Below are 13,421 nucleotides of genomic sequence, written 5' to 3'. Positions count from 1 at the left end.
CACCCCCAGCACCCACAGCACACATCACGTACACATCGTCACAACCGAATGATTGCTGAGCCTGAACTTGGCCTCAGAGCAGTCACTGTCTATCAATCAAAGATGATGTATGAGAGGACACTTCACCATGCCTGGCTAAACAGTCAACTCTCAGTTTGGCTTTCATGTCACTTTGGGTCCAATCTGTGTGTCCAACCAGTCTCCTACAACACCCCAGAAGTGTCTGGTGACAGAAGAACATACCTGCTCAGTTTTGCACCAAGCTCAGCCAGGAGTCCCAGTGTCACAAGCAAGCTCAGAGGTGTTTATTGCTGCTGTCACAGTTCATCTGCTAACCTGTGTCCCAGAAGATGGGCAACGGCAAGAACAGAAACCTACCCTGGCCCCGTTCAGGAATGAATTTAAGAATTTCCGGAGAAGGACCACAACCTCAGCAGAAGGTAAACAGAATTTTGTGATTATGGGTAGGAAGACATGACTCTCTCTTCCCTAGAAGAGCTGACCTTTAAAGGACAGAATTAATCCAGTTCTAAGTAGAGAACTCAAGGAACCTTCACAAGGAGCTCATTTTCTAGCCAAAAGTCTGGATGATGACTTAAAACGTATTAAGCAATCAGAATTAACAAAGAAGTGGACGTGGTTTGGACAGTGGGAGGCAGTTCTGCTTATAAGGAAACTATGAACAAGCCAGGCCATCCTAGACTAGCTGTAACAAGAATCATGCAGGAATTTGAAAGCAACACATTTTTTCCATAAATTGATTTGGAGAAATGTAAACTTCTCCCAGAATACCCAGGTGTTCTTTCTGGTGTCCAGGAGGAAAAAAGTGTTATGTATAAATTTGAAGTGTATAAAGATAACAATTAATGTGAATGTGTTTTCTGATTTACTTCAAGTTGCTCCCTCTCCCCTCTAATTATATATTTTAATATTAGGAAAAAAAGACTTTGGTTGACTTTAGAACAATGGGTAATTATTTCTTTTTTTCCCCTTAATCTTTTTTTAATTTGTTTATTTTTTAATTTACATCCAAGTCAGTTAGCATACAGTGCAACAATGATTTCAGGAGTAGATTCCTTAGTGCCCCTTACCCATTTAGCCCATCCCCCCTCCCACAACCCCTCCAGCAACCCTCTGTTTGTTCTCCATATTTTAGAGTCTCATGTTTTGTCCCCCTCCCTGTCTTTACATTACTTTTGCTTCCCTTCCCCTATGTTCATCTGTTTTGTATCTTAAAGTCCTCATATGAGTGAAGTCATATGATATTTGCCTTTCTCTGACTAATTTCGCTTAGCATAATACCCTCTCTTTCCATCCATGTAATTACAAATGGCAAGATTTCATTCTTTTTGATTGCCGAGTAACACTCCATTATATATATACACAACATCATCTTTAACTGGATAATTATTTCTAAGCAATGTGTTTTATTTATTAATCTTAATCTTAACTAGACTATAATTAAGATTAATCTTAACTAGATTATGCCAAATACCATTTGTGGAACTTTTCTCGTTATCACTGTCTGAATACTCATCAAGGATGAGCACCTGCCTAGGGGTAGCACATCTACCAAGACACCAAAGTGGGAGAATCCCCAGATAGCATGGGTTGAAACCACGACCTTTAAAGATAGGAGCAAGACAGATCTGTGAAAAAGTCTGAAATAAATTATACATAGAAGAGCTAGAACTCAGATATTAACAGAAAATTAGATCAAAGTAGGGACATGAATTACTCTATGTATATCACACTTCTGAAAAAAAGTTCTGTTCGCTCAAATAGGAAATCAGTGAGTTGAGAACTCCAGTATAATCCATATGGATAGTGAAGAAGCAGGTAGGAGACCATCCTTTGAAGGTTAAAAGATAAGGTCTGAGATATCTAAAAACTCTGTTTCTGATCTTGGGTGAGATTCCATGAGACACTGCAATACAGAACAGGCTTCTCTTCACAAAAAAAGAATAATAACAGACATATGGCTAAAATTAAAAATTCGAAGGCATAATGAAGTGAAAATGGATAATGCTAGCAACCAAAATTAGTAATTAGAAACTAAACTTCACAAAATTATCAAATTAAAATTAAAACATGTTTTATCCATCATGTTAGCAAAGACTTTAATTGTTAGATACCCAAAGAAATAGCCTTTTCTTCCTTGTAAACTTATATAAACTTTTTAGAGTGTAAGTTAGCAATATCAATTAAAAATCAAAATATTCTGGGTTTGGAGCCAGAACTTCTGCTTCTAGAAATTAATCTTGAACAAAGAGATGGACCCAAGAGTATTTGTGGCACCATTTTTTTTTTTAGCTTGGAAGCAGCCCAGCTGTTGATCAGTAAAGAAACAATGGAAGGAAGGAAGGGAGGAAGGAAGGAAGGAAGGAAGGAAGGAAGGAAGGGAGGAAAGAATATACCTGCTCATCTTCAGATCTTTTTTTTCATTTTTCCTGTCTATTTATAGTCTTTTCTCTCCTCTCTATCTAACTCTGACTCAATTTCCAAGGCCCAGCTGAAAATTCTATCTTTTCTAATAACTTATATTAACCATTCACAGAAACATGAATCTCTCCTTTATTCAAACCATAACAACACTTTGCCTGAATTATCATTTGGGCACCAACAAATATATATCCTGGCCATTATTACCAAACTTTTGTTGATGTGACCTCTCTCAAAACTAATCACCAAGCTCCTGGAAGACAGAGTTTTGTCTATGTACTTTCCTTAAAGACCAACACAGTTCCACGTACTTAATCATCACTTGAAATATTAATGAGTTAGATATGGATGAATAAACCCTGGACATTTTCAAATACATGAAGACATAACCATCTGCAAAAGGAAGCCTCCATTAAGAGCTCTGACATGGAAAATACCTCAGTTTTAGAAGCTGTCCTTCTTCCACCCTCCCCTTAATCCATCTTTGCAGTAGCTTGCACAGGGACCAAAATACAGTCACCGTTTCCTACTGAGTAAGCTGCAAATAAAAGAATGAACACTTCGACCAAGCTATTTTCCTCTGGTAGATGTAATCTCTTCCTACCCTGAGGGACCACAACATTTAATCTGCACTTCTATTAAGATATTTACTATCCACCACTTTGTGTGTTATCCATTGCTGTACTTGGTCTTTGCACCTCTACCAAGCCAACCACCTGCTTCTTCACTCACCTAAGCTATTCTTGGTGCCCACCTTGTGCACAGTCAAGTTATACAAAAAGAGAGAGAGAGAGAGAGAGAGAGAGAGAGAGAGAGAATGGATATATGAATAAGAAAATGAATGGAAGAATAAACAATATATATTCTGCCCCAGTTTCTGACAAAAAAAAAAAAACACTTTCTTTCTTTGCTCCTTTCCTCTGCTTCCCTGAGGCTTAGCAATAATTAAAATATAGTTTTACATTCTCATTTGATAACTTAATATTTATTAATTTTTAGTGTATGAGACACTACGTTATTTGTTGAGAGTATACAAAATATTTTTGAGATAAGGTCCCTAACCTTGGGGAACGATGGGGAAAATGCTATCATTAAGAATGTAATATGCAGGGGCCCCTGGGTGGCTCAGTCGGTTAAGCGTCTGACTTCGGCTCAGGTCACGATCTCATGGTCCATGAGTTCGAGCCCCGCGTCGGGCTCTGTGCTGACAGCTCAGAGCCTGGAGCCTGCTTCGGATTCTGTGTCTCCCTCTCTCTCTCTGCTCCTCCCCCGTTCATGGTCTGTCTCTCTCTGTCTCAAAAATAAATAAACATTTAAAAAAATTTAAAAAATTTAAAAAATTAAAAAAAAAAAAAAGAATGTAATATGCAGTTACTAACATTTTTGAATGGTTAAATTGTACCAGGCACTGTGTTAAGTGTCCTTCAGTTATTATCTCTTTTATTTTACACAAAAATATGAATTATCTGCTGTTATCAGTATCTTGTATTACTCATATTACAGGCAGTGAAACTGAGTATTTAAGAGACTAAGGGACTTCCCCAAGATCACACAACTAGTAAGTGATATAACTTCAACCCCGCCTGTGTTATTTCCAAGCCCACTTTTTAGCCACTATTCTCTAAAAGATGATCTCATTTTTTTAAAAAAGTGCTACATGAACAGTACAGATAGTAAATATACTGAATTTCAGAAGAGGCAGAAATCATAATGGCATATGAAATAGTCCTAAAGTAAATTAACTGAACATTTGGTTCATTATCCACCAAAAGGCAGTTTGTGAATGTGCCCTTTTGTTTTTGGTCTGGAAAACATCCCACTGTGGCCACCCTACAGGCTACCAAAAAAAAATTTTTTAATAGAAATAATGATGATAATGAACAATTCATACTGAGCATGACAAGTTTACATGCAAATTCCCTTCTGCGGGTTAAATGAAGACCTATTGATTTTGTATTTTCTCCTTGGCAAAATTCACCATCTGGTAAAGTCTTAGCTCTCAAACCAAAGTAATAAAAAGAAATTAATTTTTATTTCTTTGAGTTATCAATGTGCTATCACCAACTGGCTTACATAATTATCATATTATATTTCTCTCCATTCAGAGTTAAAAGTTTGTAGGTCAACACCACGCTGCTAAAACTTCCACAATTTATCTAATTATTAGACCATAGTAATAATCTAAAAATACACTTAAATGTATATATAAAATTCTCAAACTTCAATTTCACATCCCTAACTGTAAGAACTGAGAAATCTCTAACTAAAGCTACATATACAAATAAATCTTTAAAATACACACATGCATTGTAGTGGCTATCGGTTACTTTTGCCCATTCAGTACCCCTAATCTCTTTTTCTGATAACAGCATCCCACTTGCCTTTGAAAAACCATTTTTATACTTAGAAGTTCAATGAGGATGAATCACTCCCTGTGACCCAGGTCTGGAGAATGAGAATGTCACAAATCTTAGCCACAGCAATTAATTTTTGACTGGACACTTTACCTAATCCAGGACAATCAGAGTAAATAAGTGGCAGCCTTTTGTTGGAATTTCCAGGAAATAAATTTTCACTTTATGCTAAGGTGCCTATAATGGCAATAAACACTTTGAGTGGGGATGACCATCTTGCAACTCTAAGGGAAGAGTCTGCCTGAGAATAAAATAAACATGGAAGAACTCAGAACCAAGGCAGAGACAGGTTACTGGTGACATTATTTAAGCACCTAGATTCAGCCATGCCTAAAGACAGGTACTTTTCAATCTTACAGGACAACTCCCTTTTACCTTAGAGTAATCTAAGACCATTTTTTTTGGTCACTTGCAACCAAAAGTGTCCTGATATATATGTCTGTGATTCCATTTTAACAGGTCAGAGTGGAACTAATTCATATAAGCCATCCACATATTAGCATCTTCAAATTAATTGCATTGAAGAACCTGTTTTTATAGAATCCAGGTTTTCTTGGAGTGATCTATACAAGGCATCTAGACTTTCTCCATGCCTTCACATACCTCCACCCCAATAAATCCAGAAAATGACTATTGATTTACATGCTGGCAGGCTCTAGACAGGTAAATTAGATGGTTACTTTTTCTGTTTCAAATTAGCTAAGAAATTGAAACAGCCAAATAGCATTTATTGAGATGAATAATTTTTTTAAATACTTAGGTATCCATGTATTAATAAACTCCCACACATGAAAAACTGTCAATTATCACAATTATCCTTAATGTGCCATGACATTATTATTCAGCTATAGAAAGTCAATGGTGCGAGGAGCCTGGATTTCAGAACGCTACCAAACTATGTGATTTAGAAGCAGAGTAAGTTCCATTTCAGCTAGCAAAAGGCGATTAAGAACTAGAGTTTGCTGAGACATTTTTGGAAAACAGCTGTGTCCTTAGCTTTTCTTTTTCAAAATACTGAGAAAAATAACTTACCTAGAGTTTACATTACAAAATGTTATCACGACCCAAGTCATAAATATAAGATACCCAAAATTCTTTAGGACAAAAAGGTGGTAGCCCATACATCCCCCAACTTATCCTGTCTTCCTCCTTTATAATTTCTGCCAACAGAGTGGGTTGGAAAAAATGAGAACTAGGCTCCCTGTCAGTAGTGTTAAATGTAGTGCTAAGCCATTTACAAAGAATTAGTCTCAGTGATGGTCTTAGCAGTCAAATAAATTTTATGTATGAAATTCCAGACTTTTTGGTCTGCCAAGTCTTTTATTAACTATTCCAATTATATTAATTATATTATTAATATTATTTCAATATTTCAAGAATCTCTACCAGAAAAACATAAAATTCAAATCAGTCATTTTGGGGTTTTGGCAGCCTCAAAAGTGACCTAAACCAAGTAACTGTTATGGACCGAATTGTGTCCCCCAAAATTTATGGACTGAAATCCTAACCCCCATTATGATAGAATTTGGAAATGGGGCTTTGGGAGGTAACTAGGTTTAGAGGAGGTTATGAGGGTGGAGCCCTCATGATGGGATTAGTGCTCTTATACGAAGAGATACCAGAGACCTTGCTTCCTTTTTCTACCCTGTGAGGACACAGTGATAAGGCTGCCACCCACAAGCCAGGTACTTCATCAGGGAACCAAATCACCTAGCACCTTGATCTTGTACTTTCAGCCTCTAGAAGTGTGAGAAATAAGTTCCTATTGTTTAAGCCATCCAGTCTGTGGCATTTTATTATGGCAGCTGTCATGGATTAATATAATAACTAAACTAACTAATGGTGAAACTCAACTTTTTGACTTGTTTCTGGGTGTTTCTTTCCACAATATCTTTTCCACAATATCATTTTCCTTATTTCATTTAAGCCAAGTTTGCATGGTATTCATGAGCCTTTTGGGGGAAGACAGTCTCAGAGAAACCAATTTCATTGACTCTGCCCCAGCTGCATATTACAAGAATGCATGCCCACTAATAAATCCACCTGCCAAGTATTTGTTGGGTCTGCAAGGGATATTTCACACATACTACTTTTGGCTCCCGCCCCACCGTTGATGTCCTCTGTCTGCAAAAGCACCTGGAAAGGTACCACATTAAAGACACTGTCGCCAGGGCACCAGTGTGGCAATGTCAATACCCTGCCAAGGAATTCAGTTCCCAAAGTCCCCCAGGATGTGATCCCTGAGGCACCAAAGCAACACAGTGGTTAAAAAAAAAAAAAAGGCAGGTGACCAAGAAGTCTAGATGAAATACCATGACAGACAAGACGATAAGGATTTGGTAAGTCAGTACAGAGTTCAGGATGTTGTTCTGCCCCTGCTTGAGTCCTAAATTATCTTTTGACACCCACCATATATCAGGAAATTTCCAGAAGAAGAGAAAAGGACGTACTCAAGTAAGGAAGAGGAATTCCTATGACCACGTGCATCTACCCACGTTTACCAACCAAGGTATTAAAATTACAAGTTACCTAATGCCTTATGGATCTGAATAAAAATGAACTTCTGGCTCTTGTGTTTAGCTTTTTTTCTAGTCTTTTGTTCAGATCAAATCATTTTCCCCAAAGACCTGGCTATACCCAGACTTTCTTTCAGTCAATCAATAAATTCTTAATAAATTCTTGCCTGTCTATCCCGGTTATAATTGGGTTTCTAGCACTCTCAACCCAAAGGCTTACTGTTTTATATAGTGCATACAGAAAAAAAAACACCAGAACAATATACACCAAATGTCAACAATTATTATCCCTAGATGATGGGATTATAGAGGATTCTTGTTTTACTCATTTTGCTTCTGTGTAATTAACAAATTTTCTAAAATTAACATTAATGTCATTATTATAAGGCAAATAAACCAATTAAGGTATCCTTAATTGCTAACTTGAGGACAGTCATGTCAAATTAGAGCCAAACACTTCTCTACCATACTTGAAACTGCAGAATCTCGATTATCTTTCTTAAATGTCCAAAACAAACACAACGTGCCAGCAATGCCTTTATTGCAGCCTACAGATTCCAACAGCCAATTCTGAACCATGTAACAGGACTGGCCATGGTTCTGAAAGCTAGCAGCCATACTTATCTAAAAATAATCCCATGGACACAGAAGAATGGGGATGAGGAGAGGGGCTTCACGCAGGTGGCACGGGAAGGTAAGATGCTTTCTGTACATAGTAACTCACCCATTAATTAAGATGGTAAAGACTATGGCCACCCAATAACCTCTTCCTAAAAGTTCCTAATGCATGTCACAGCTCTCATCTCCATTTTCCTTTAATTTCTTACTCCCTACTCCTCCACTTCTCTTTGCTCTGCCAGAACTGTCCACGATAAGGTTTACATGATGAATCACTCCGCTTAAGAGTGAACACATCAGCAGTTTCTCCAGGTTCAACTCAGAACAATTATCAGCACAATTTATACCCTGAGGTTTCTAAAGTCAGACTCAATTTTCATCAACATTAGGAAATCTTCAAGATTCCCAAAATAAACTCTACAGATTTGCTCAAGTGCAGCTACTTTCTATACAAAGTAGCTAAATTTATTGTTCCAAAATTAGTGTCACAACCACCATGCTAATGCTGCCATTAGAGGCCTCCACAAGCCAAGAAGACATCCTCCCCTCCTGCAGACTGTCTTTCAAAATGCATAAAAGGATAAAGGCACCAAGCTTTAAAGAATCTTCAGAATTTCTGACTTCACCCCTACATTGCCAAAAAATTCTACCCATCTTTCCTGGATAGCAATATTGAGAAAAAGTGATTCAAAATAAAATCCCATTTTAAAAGGGGAGAGAGGGGAATGCAGCAATCAAGGAAACCTTACATAGGCCCTCCCTGGTTCTTTCTAAAGAAAAAATGGTCACATTTCTCATAGATATATCAATGGTCTAAGGATTCTGACAGAACTCTGAACATAATACAGAAATGTCAATAAGATTCTCCAATGAGCATTTCTGCCTTATACAAGTCTGCTCTGGGTTGAGGATCCAAAATTAGTGGCAGTGAGCCCCAATCTCTCTTAATTACATTCTCAGTGAAGAAAAAAATTATTTAACAGGTCCCCCAACACTATCCACTTGACATTTATAGTTTTAGTGTTCTCAGACAACATAATTCTTCATTTACCTTGTTTTATCTGCCCGAAAGACTGCATTAGGAAAGCCAACCAGCAACACATACGTCCATTAGCCAGCAATGACCTCAAAACTACACCAGAATCTAGAAGCCTACTTGTAAAACTTGAGTTGAACTACTTCAAAAATGGCACAGGAATAACAAGAGCCTAATGAACATAAACAACTAAGTTTTCATGCTATTTCATTAAGTACTTTTCCAAAATATCAACAGGCATTTGTTAAATCCATTTTCAGTAAATAATAAAATGGAATCAGATTAGTTTCTAGAACTGTATTTTAGAATAAAGGAACATCATTTGTTAGATCAGTGAACTTCCTTTTCAACTACCCACATAGCTAAACCACACAAAGCTGATGACCAACACAGATCAGAGTGTGTATGTGGGCTGGTTAGGATCTCTGATTTCCTCTGAAGGTGTGCTATGAACAATCTCCGTACTTCACAGAGTAATATCAATAAAAGTAAGGGAATCACCCTCTTCAATGCGATTTATAGTTGAAGTTTTACTATAATTTTCCCATCCAACATTTCTTTATCCTTTATTAAAAAAAAAAACCTGTGCATAACACTTTGAGTCATCTAAAGATAACCTCAGTTCATCAGGGAAGTAAATGAGAGCCACTTCAAAAGAGATTCATTATTAACAGCTTCCTGTTCAGAAAGGACAGGCAAAGAACTTTGTCACTTCTAAAGCTTATGGTGGACTGTGTAAGGTATAGCTATTCCTTAACTGGGTGTAGAATTTCCAATTAATTAAATATCAATCATAAAACTTAAGAGTTCCTTTGCCTTCCCAGACAACTCTTTCTTTAGATCAATCACAAATTAGTTTAATCTGGTTTAGAAATAACATTTGTCAATTTATCACACTCTTTAAGAACTATATAAGCTGAAATCTGTCTTTCCTAGAACTCTGCTTATAAAATGCTTTAGTATCCTTCTAAAGCAGAGATTAGACATTCATCTGAAAACTGTCCAAATCCCTCTGCTGCCTTCCTTATGTGGGAAAAAGCTGCTAGCAAACGGGGATCACTGGGATTTGGTTATGAAGAATGAGACAGGAAACTTCTAGTAAGGCAATAGAAGGTACTCAGGGCCTGCAAGGCAAGAAAAGCCAAAATCCATAAGAGAAAGCCAAAGTACACATGCCAAAGCCACCAAATATAAACAGCAAACCTAAAGGGACCAGAAGGAAGAATCATGGTCAAGTTACCAAGTCAGTAGGATCTAAAGGTCAAGGCAAATATTAAATATAAATACTAAAGTTGTCTAATAATGTGAAAATGAACTTAAGAAGTACTGTTGTTTGGGGGCATGATGGGGAAGTGTTCTCAATAAATTTTAGGAAGGATTCTTATCAATAAGATTCTAAAGACCCTCTAAGCCTTGCTGATATGTTGGCAAAATTCCCTCAAGTGATCAGTAAAGTGTCTGTAGCAGCTGGTTCTCAAAACTTCAGGGGAAATGGATCTTTATAGCTTAGGGAGCATTCATTGATCAGATGGGGTTCTGTACATGCTCTCCTGTCTAGTGATATCACAGGAATTTACTTCTTGAGACAACATGACCCTAAATAAACAGTAATCATGGATGGAGTCATGTTTCATCATGAGTGATTCAATTCTAGAATCAGAATTGTAAGACCTAGATTCTGTGCTCAGCTCGAATTCCATCTGATCAAATCCCCCTTTACCCTCTGACAGCTTTCCCATCTGGCTGACAAATAATAACAACCGGAAGACTGAAGAGATTACAAGACACATCCATGGATAGTGGAACTGAATTTTGCTCTTCTGCTTTACAAAAATACTCGGAAATACAAGACAGTGCCATTATATTAAATGATCTGCTAATGTACTGTTCATTCCGTCACTTTTGATCTCATCTTTCCTTTGAGAAACAGAACAACAAATTTTCAAATGCAAAGATTGAAAAAGCTGAATTTGGCATTTTTGGAGGGATAATCCTTAACAATAGTCTTACCCTTTGTTTCCCCTATTATTTAGTCAAAGATTTAGTCAAAGTACTAACTAGGAGTATTTAGACACTGGCCACATAAAGGAGCTGTAAAATGAATGGACATGTTTACTCTTCCTTTTTCAATGAATTTATTATCAACTATGGAACAAAAATAAACCTCAGTGACAGTGACCTAAAGTTGGTAAAGGCACATAACCAACTCCAAAGATGGGAGTAAGCACGAAGCATTTAAGATGATTAAAAAGCTGAGACCTGGTAGTTGTTGGGGCACCTGGGTGGCTCAGTCAATTAAGCATCCGACTTCAGCTCAGCTCAGATCATTATCTCAAGGTCCATGAGGTCGAGTCCCATGTCGGGCTCTGTGCTAACAACTCAGAGCCTGGAGCCTGCTTCAGATTCTGCGTCTCCCTCTCTCTCTGCCCCTCCCCCACTCAACGCTCTGTCTCATTCTCTGTAAAATAACAAACATAAAATTAAAAACAAAAAAAGCTGAGACTTCACTGAAAGAAGAAAAAAGCATGTGAATAAGGACGGGGATTTCCAAAGACAGAAAGGGAAAGGTATGCATGATGGTTCACAGATAAAAAGAACATGCAGTGAAAAGAACTAAGCTAAGTACAAGGGTGACTTACTATGATGAATGTGAGAAATTTATATAGAGCACAAGTCATACTGACAATCATTTACTTTGTCTCTTCAATAGTATCTGTCTTCAAAACAAATACACAATCAGCAACCCAAGAGATACTCAATAAATATTTAACAATATTGGTTATCTCTGAGCTGCATGCAAAATACATACACATTAAGACTGTTACACCCTAAAATATGCTCACCCAGTGTCTACTCTTGCCTAAGACAGATTTTAGGAAGTGTGATTCTCTATTACAGTAGAACAAAATTCATGTTAAAATAAAATGTGTAAATCAGTCCTTAACCATGCTTCTAAAAAGAGTCTTAATTTTTCAAAATAAGAACCCAAATATTTTTACAGATTCCATTGTTGGTTTACATAAAAATAAATTATAGTTATTAAATAAACTCTGAACTTCTGCCTTGTATACTCAAAAAAGAAAACGAAAAAGAAAACTGGCCAATGCCCAGTTCTTATAATGTTATATTCATCTAATCCTACTTTAAATCACACCCAAAAATGCCACCAAATAGTTATTTGTAATCTCAGCTAAATAAATACCCTAAAAAGAATTCTAAAACTCAATTCCTAATTATTTTTTTCCTGGCCACTAATATAAAATAGGTCCAAGGCAATGGGGTGGCTCAGTTGGTTAAGCATCCAACTCTTGATCTCCTCTCAGGTCATGATCTCATGGTTTGTGAGTTCGAGCCCCAAGTCAGGCTCTGCCCTGACAGGGAGGAGCCTGCTTGGGATTCTTTCACTCTCCTTCTCTCTCTCTGCTCCCCACCCTGCTCGTGTTCTCTCTCTCTCAAAATAAATAAATAAACTTAAAAAAAAATAGGCCTGAACATTAAAAATTGGATTCTTTAGACATTAAATATTCTCCTACAGAGTGGTTCATCTGAGTCGTATAGATGGCTATGTCCAAGGTCTCACTTCAGAAACATCAACTACAATCAATATATTTCTGAAATGTTTGTATGGTATGTCTCACCATGAATAACAATGGGTTAATTTGCCTCTGAAATTAGAATGTGCTGAGTTGAGTCAAAAAAAATGTGTCCTTTCACATGCTGAAATCAAGTTCACTTCATAAATGAGTTTCTTTTCTATCCTGAATCTTGTCCTATTTTCAATGATCAAAGACTTTGAGAACAATCGCTTGGCTTACAATCTTATTTGGGATATAATCACATATAAGCAAACTGGGCTGCACAACCCCCTGCAGACTTTTCTTCCAAAGCTTAAACTGCTATCATCCATTATCACAGTACTTCATTATTCTGTCAACTGACCGCCACTTGCAAGTTTCTTCAAAAGTTAGTTACTAATATGGGGTTTACTGAGAAGTCTTCAGCTTGCTTTCTATTTTTTGTGGCCAAGCAGTTTAAACTGTAATATTTGCATTAGTTAGGGCACTTGATCGGAAATACTACTTAATGAGGACATCCATCAGTAAATAGCACCTACTGGGAACATATATTATCTCTTCTAAGAAATACTTCTAGGGGCGCCTGGGTGGTTCAGTCATTTGAGTGTCCAACTCTTGATTTAGGCTCAGGCCATAATCCCAGGCTCATGGGATCAACCACCAAGTAGCGCTCCACGCTGACACTTAAGATTCTCTCTCTCCCTCTCTCTCTCTCTCTCTCTCTCTCTCTCACCCTCTCCCTCACTCATGCTCTCTCTTTCTCCCTCAATAAGAAAGAAAGAAAGAAAGAAAGAAAGAAAGAAAGAAAGAAAGAAAGAAA

The 13,421-nt window shown here is 37.2% G+C and overlaps 1 protein-coding gene and 1 pseudogene across 1 annotated transcript in view; one reads left to right on the top strand and one right to left on the bottom strand.

Annotated features, from left to right (window-relative positions):
* Positions 1-13,421, bottom strand: part of SLC4A4 (solute carrier family 4 member 4) — a 306,906-nt gene that overhangs the window by 216,731 nt on the left and 76,754 nt on the right. The gene's annotated exons all lie outside the window — the stretch shown is intronic.
* On the top strand, positions 336-1,363 carry LOC125923520 (dihydrofolate reductase-like; annotated as a pseudogene).

The sequence above is a fragment of the Panthera uncia genome, chromosome B1 (genome assembly GCF_023721935.1).
Source record: "Panthera uncia isolate 11264 chromosome B1, Puncia_PCG_1.0, whole genome shotgun sequence".
Lineage (NCBI taxonomy): Eukaryota > Metazoa > Chordata > Mammalia > Carnivora > Felidae > Panthera > Panthera uncia.
The sequence above is the reverse complement of the archived record's forward strand: the minus strand, read 5'-3'. Positions and strand labels throughout refer to the sequence as shown.